Raw genomic sequence first — 7492 nt, forward strand, 5'->3', positions numbered from 1 at the left:
GCAGCAGAAAAACAACATTTTCCACCAAGGCCTTTTGCGCTGGACGGCTTCTTCCACCATTTCTTCGGACGATAGCCCTGACAGTTGGGGACCATGTTAAAGTAGATATCCAACACTGTACAAGTTCAAAGGAAGCATGGGATACAATAGCAAATCTCTACGAAGATAAGAGTATTCTGAGAAGGCTGCAAATAAAAAGGGAACTTTACTCCATGGATTTTAACACATGTTCAGGTATGGCTGCTTATATTAACAAAATACAAACCCTCATTGACCAGTTGAGGAAAATCGGTTGTGTAATCGATGATCAGGAGCATGCCGAATTATTATTAATGCGTTTACCGGAGGAATATGATAGTTTACTGACCAATCTAGCGATTGCCGCAGACGTAAAATTAACCTCAGTTGCAGTTAAATCTAAACTGCTGCAACAGGCTGCCAGAAAACATGAATGTAGTAACACTAATGAGTCAAAAGTGTTTAGTGCAACAAGAAACCGTTTCGATAGAAGAGGCACTGGTATCAAACAAAAGTATGACGATACAAAAATCTTTAATGGAAAATGCTTCAAGTGCAACAAATATGGACATAAGGCATCGCAATGTCACAGTGAAACAGATCCGAACCAGAAAAATCGGATAATATTATGTTCAATTAAAAACAAAAGTGTTGACGCACATAACTCTGATTGGATTATAGACAGTGGCAGCACTCATCATTTAAGTTATGCTCGTGAGCTTTTCATAAAGTTCAGACCAGCTAATCACGTGATATATGTGGCAAACGATTCAACTTTAAAAGTCGCAGGTGAAGGTGATTTATCTTTGCGCTTAAACGTGAAAGGTGTACCTTACAATTGCATATTAAAAGATGTTTGGTATGTGCCCGAAGCGACCGTCAATCTACTATCAGTAAGCCAGCTTACTAAGAGAGGCTTGAGTACTTATTTTTTTGGAAGTAGATGTGTCATCAAAAAGGGCGAACTTATGTATGCCACAGCAACGAAGGTAAATCATTTATATGTACTAAACACATATAAAAACATTGTTAATGTAGCTAGACCTCAGAGCAAATATTGGTTATGGCACAAACGAATGGGACACACAAGTGAAGCCACAATGAAGCACATATTAAAGGAGAAACCAAACAGCATCGACTACAAAACAGTATCAAATGAAGCTTGCGATGTGTGTATTAAGGGCAAAAGTCAACGCCAGCCGTTTGGTCAAAGAAAAAATCAAGAAACAAAAGGTCTACTTGAGCTTGTACATAGTGACGTATGTGGCCCTATGGGAGTGACATCACTCGGAGGTGCGAAATATTTGCTGACCTTCATCGACGATTATTCCGGATGGATTCATGTATATCTCATGAAACACAAAAGCGAAGTACTCGATTGTTTTAGAAACTATAAAAGATTGGTAAAAAAGCAAACTGGTAAAGAAATAAAAAACTTGCGAACTGATAACGGCGGTGAATATGTGAATAGCCGATTTAAAAGCTTTTTGAGTGAAAATGGAATCATTCACCAATTAACTTCCCCGTACTCACCGCAGCAGAATGGAAAATCCGAGCGGATGAATAGAACTTTGTTGGAAAAGGCCCGCTGCATGTTACTAGAAGCTAACATTTCACCGGAGTACTGGGGTGAAAGTATCTTTAACAGCAGCTTACATCGTGAATCGAATTCCACAAAAGAATGGAAATAATCCGTATGAGAAATGGTTTAACCGAAAAGTTAGTCTGAGACACCTTAGAGTATTCGGATGCACAGCTTATGTACACATCCATAAGGTGCAACGAAAGCATAAGTTTTAAGCACGAGCACGAAAATGCATCTTTCTTGGTTACTCGCCCACCATGAAAGCCTACAGACTGTATGATCCGAGCAACAAGTCCATTGTGATATCAAGAGACGTAAAATTTGATGAGATGTCAAGAAGATATACATTTGACAGGAAACTGAAAGAAACTGTCCACGTATTCCCCATCTCTAATTCAGATTACAAGGAAAAGTTCAACGAAGATGAACACCAAAGGTCAGCGGGGGCTGATTCCAATTGTGAGGACTTGGATGATGAATCTGAAGAGCACGAGCAAAATCAAGAGCAGAACTATTCATCTGTCCCTAGAAATGCTCGATTAAGAAGAAATGTTAGACCACCACAAAGATACGGAAATCCAATTGTTTATGCGGTAGGTCAAGTGCCTTTTTCATATATGCAGGCAATTAAGAACGCAGATTCTAAAGATTGGATTAATGCAATGAAAACTGAGTTAAAGGCGATTGAAGATCAAAAGGTATGGTCTTTATGTGAATTGCCCAGTAATAAGAGAGCGATAAAAACTAAATGGGTTTTTACAAAGAAGGAATTAGAAGGGAAAAGTAAATTCAAAGCTAGGTTAGTAGCTAAAGGCTGCGCTCAGGTTAGTGGAGTAGATTTTGGGGAAACATATGCATCGACCGCTAGGAGCACAACTATTAGGATGCTATTTGCATTAGCTGCAATGAAAAACCTAGAACTCAGACAGTTTGATTTCGAGACAGCTTTTCTTAATGGAGAGTTGCATGACGAAATCTATGTAACACAACCAGAAGGTTTCAGCATAGAAGGGAAAGAAAACTGGGTTTATAAGTTGCATAAAGCATTGTATGGATTAAAACAATCAGGGCGCGTGTGGCAACAGACAATAAAAAAAAAATTGATGCAGATAAAATTGAAAAGGTCAAGCTCTGATGACTGTTTATATTATAGGGCTGAAGGTACGAAAATTTTATTACTGTTGATTCATGTAGATGATATTATTATAGCTCATAATAATGATAAATGGGTAGACGAAATTAAGCAGAGATTAACAGAATCGTTCAAACTAAAGGACTTGGGTTTTCCAAAGTCATTCTTAGGGATAGAAATTAGGAGGGATAACAACACAGGTACAATTAAACTAAGCCAGGAGAAATACATTCATGAAACTTTAGAACGCTTTTTTATGGATAAATGTAATGCAGTGTCAACTCCATGCGATTCTAGCTTAAAACTAAAGAAACCTGAGGTGATAGATTCTGAATTGATGTCGAGAATACCCTATCAGCAGGCAATCGGATGTTTGATGTATGCCGCGGTAATGACCAGACCCGATATCGCGCATATTGTGTCACATCTGAGCAAGTATAACAACGCATTTGATAGAACTCACTGGGAGGCAGTAAAGAGAGTATTCAAGTATCTAAAAGGAGCTGCAGATGTAACACTTAATTATAAAAGAGACGGAGAAATAGACATTTTAGGTTTCTGCGATGCCGATTATGCCAGCGACGAAGACGACAGAAAGTCATATTCTGGCTATTGTTTTAAGATAGGAGATAACCTCGTGAGCAGGTCAAGCTGTAAACAAACTACTGTTAGCCTTTCAACGTGCGAAGCAGAATATGTATCAATTACCAACGCTAGTAAGGAGGCAATCTGGATTAACTCGCTATTAAGAGAATTGCTATCAAGCGAACTTAAAAAAAAACGGTTTGTATATTCTATGATAATCAAGCAGCAATATGTTTGGCAAATGGGGAAGGCTCGCACAAAAGGGCAAAGCATATTGACGTAAAATTACATTTTATAAAAGACCTCGTCAGTGAAGGTAAAATAAAACTGAAACACATTTCGAGTGAAAATATGCCCGCAGATGTATTGACAAAGGCACTTGGTCCTATTAAACACAAGAAGTGTTGTAAATTATTGGGTCTTAATATTCGATAATATTAAATATGTTAACTATTGTTATTGAAAAACCTGTGGCCACGCAACAGCCAAGCGGGGGATTGTTAGGAATGTGGCTGTTACGTGTGAAAAAGTTTATCTCCTGATCCTCTGACAGGTATAGTGTGACATACGAGGGCACTGTTTATTTGTTCTAGTTGCCAATGACCCTCTAAGTTATTACTACTTATGTAACATGTGTGTCCCTCCGTAACACTTGTGAGTCTGTAGTCTTCGTGGGGTAAAGACGTGTAGAAGTTTCGTCCGTCTCCCGTATACATCCTTGCTGGCTCAATATATCCGACTTAACGAACAAATATTACTAACACTTTTTATCTTTTAATAATAATATAATCGAATTTATCGCTTTTTACTTGTTACCAAAGTATAGGTACACTTTCTAAAATTACATATTCTATTGATGAGTCGTGTGTAGCTTTATTCGTTTTTCTTTGGTAAAAGTGAATACACTGTTTTAAAATAAATAATTAGTTTAACTGAAAATTGAAGTAATAATTGAGTTTCACAGTGCTTCCTTGCAATATTGCATATGCTTGTAATCAGTTAGAAAATTTGTAATTTAAATGCATGATAAAATAAGAAGAGATGATCGTAAGGGGCCGTCCATAAATTACGTAAGATAATTTCGGCCATTCTAGACCCCGACTCACTCTTGTGTAAGAAACCGTAATATTTTCTTTGATCCCCCTCCCCTTCCTTATCTTACGTAATATTTAGGCATGATTTAGGCCTTTAGCTGGGGTCATGTAACTAGTAAAAATTCAGTAGCAGGTAAATTATTTTCTCTTCAAAGACAGTTTGCCATCAGAATTTCGAAGTGCTGCAGAACTGTTTCTACCAATGCCTCTCAGACACTAGCTGAGTTCCTTCCTTTGCCACTATGTATTATAGAAAAGGTTCTAAACTACTATATCAGAACTACAAACGTCAAGGCTCAACAACGGTGTCTACTCCTATCTACGGCTGTTCATACGCTACCACATTGCAATTACCCTACTATCTCTGATCATCATCATGTAAACAAGGTTATTTGGTGTCATCTGCTTCCAGCATGGAAATTATACACATATAATAAATTACAGTATTTACTCGAATATGAGACGATCTTGCGTATGAAACGAGGAGTGACTTTAGAGATCAAAATAAAGAATGTTATATTTATTACTACAACTGTAATTTGTTTAATCACAATTGTAATATTATCAAATGCACGTATTAACGCAAAACAACAACGTTTGCCTAAATACGTCATAAATAGAAAGTAAATCGAAAACATTATAATGGGCATGACTAAAAAAAGTTTATTTTTAAGGATTGAGAATGTTCTAATATTCATTAAAAATAGCACCATACATAACACAAAATAAATACATTTATAGTTATTGCTAATTGACCTGTATTTCATTGATGTTTTTAAAAATAAATAGTATTTTCTGCTAACGAATGAGACGCAACGCGGTTTTTATTTAATGGACGTAGGATTAAGCCAATAGATAAAAGAAAGTGTTACTTAACTTGCCTACAGTAAATTCCAACTTACGATAAATAGACTGTAGATCTATAATGACAACATGAACTAAACACGGTTCACAGAAATTATTTCAAAAACGAAAACAATCCTTCGCTCGCGCATATCGGACAACCTAGGTTTTCGATGAAGTAAAAAATGAATAAAAGCCTCATATTCTACGCGAGTAAATACGGTACATTATTTGGTAAAAATACTCAAAATTAATACTCAAAATTCGAAAAAGTGCTTTCCACGCTCCTGTAATTTCATCCATCGTAAATAGAGCGAACGAATGTCTCCATTTTCATGGTTCATGTTTGGACACTTCTGTGGACAACGAAGTTCATCTACTAAGACGAACCACTTATATTGAAAACTGTCATTCAAGCAAATGTAAATACGCACTTTCTCCCATTCATAGGTTACAGAGTTTATTAATTTATTGAAATTTCCCCTTTTATTAAATCGGAATAATTAGAAAACATGCATAACTATTTAAATAGTAAAGAAATTAGTAAATTTAACGTGAAATGAATACTATTTAAGTATTAAGTACAAACGAATAAGGCCAAGAGTTTGTGGCAATTTATGAGAGAGTATTTTGATAATTGTAAAAATCTATTTTTATTGGACATTGCTAAAAAATTTAGATAAGTGTGTATGTGTAGGAGTTTTAATAAATTTCGATTAATAAAAATAAATAAAAATTCAAATGAAAATTTATATTATTCATTTATTACTTCTAAAATATTACAAGTTCTTTGAGAATTTTACATATATATCTGATTTAGTGGAAGAAGTTCTTTACAAATATTCATTGGATAATCTTTTTATTTATTCTATTAATTCTTACTACAATTCATTATGGAACACAATTAAAATAATGCAGATTATAAAATTCTAATTTGCATATTACTGCATCCACGATCACAATCTATTTGAGACAGGATGGTATAAATTGCAACGATGAGGACGATTATTGCTTAATTTAATATATCTGTGTACTTTCAACGAGTGAAATTTTTTCTCACAAAGTTAGACATAATGGAAATAACCATCGAAGATATTCAATTTCTATTTACAGTATTCATATGCGGGATATGGATATTCANGGCTAAAATTTATTGAATTATTACACATATTTAAATACTGTATTTAAGATTTTCCAAATTCGGCTATCGATTTTTCCAAAAGGTAAAGGAAGTCCGTCTGTTGTTCCGCATTTCTTCTCTTCTTTCCGGAAGTTATCGAGTGTCCGTTTCCGTTTCCGTTGCCATTCATCATGTTCATGCAAAGGACCGTCAAGAAGGGCATGGCGAACAAACCGGCTCCGATGGCCATCATCACCGGCATCAAGATGTAAGCGTCCAAAGGATCGGGAGGATAAGTTCGAACCACCTGGTCGTGGAATACAAATTCCCTGGCGTCGGGTTTGGCCGTTATTGCCGATATCATTAACATCAAACACGCCGTCGATATCTTGAACCAAAGCATCTGAAAGGTAATTTCTAGCCTTTTAACCTTATCAATGTGACTAAAAATTATTTATCAGTTACATACAAATACAATAAAGGTGCGGCATACAAATACAATACAGGTGCGGCATTAACCCCTTTCTTCCTTACGTTCGTCCTCGTTTGACGCGTAACACGTGGAGCGAGAGAAACAAAGCAAGATCTGGAAATTAGGAGGCAAAGGATTAGGTACGTAACACGATCGAAAGCCAAGAAACAAGAAGACTTACCAGCAGATATGCTAGCTTCATGTTTGATAGAGGATGGAACATAAAATGTTTATGCGGCTTTTATTATTGAAGAGGCAAGTTGTAACATCTATTGAAATGTCATCAGAGCACACAGAAGTTAATAATTGCTAAAAATATGTAAAGCTGCAATAAATAAACAGAATTAATATTACACGTTTATACAATATAAGCACTAAAAAACACATAGTAATACTTACATATAAAATTCTTTCTAGTCTACACGTGTAAAAGAATTAATAACTAAAAATATGTATGGCTGCAATAAATAAAAAACAAATTATTATTACACGTGTATACAATATAAGCATTAGAAAACACATAGTAGTACGTACTTACATAAAAAATTCTGTATAGTTTAGAAAGCTAGAAATGGTAACGAGAAAAATATCAATTGATGCATTTTTTAAAAAATGACGCTATCTATTATGCGGATTGAATAGT

At 35.4% G+C, this 7492-nt stretch overlaps 1 long non-coding RNA gene across 1 annotated transcript; it reads right to left on the reverse strand.

Annotated features, from left to right (window-relative positions):
• Positions 1 to 6906: 6906 nt before the first annotated feature.
• Positions 6907 to 7288, reverse strand: LOC111636000. The gene is made up of 3 exons (XR_002758471.1): positions 7249 to 7288; positions 7031 to 7174; positions 6907 to 6963 (listed from the first exon to the last, which is right to left on the reverse strand). It is a non-coding gene; the product is annotated as an uncharacterized LOC111636000 (long non-coding RNA).
• Between the last annotated feature and the right edge of the window lie 204 nt (positions 7289 to 7492).

This window comes from Centruroides sculpturatus, unplaced genomic scaffold (assembly GCF_000671375.1).
Source record: "Centruroides sculpturatus isolate CEXI.00-Female unplaced genomic scaffold, Cexi_2.0 scaffold1015, whole genome shotgun sequence".
NCBI classification, from domain to species: domain Eukaryota; kingdom Metazoa; phylum Arthropoda; class Arachnida; order Scorpiones; family Buthidae; genus Centruroides; species Centruroides sculpturatus.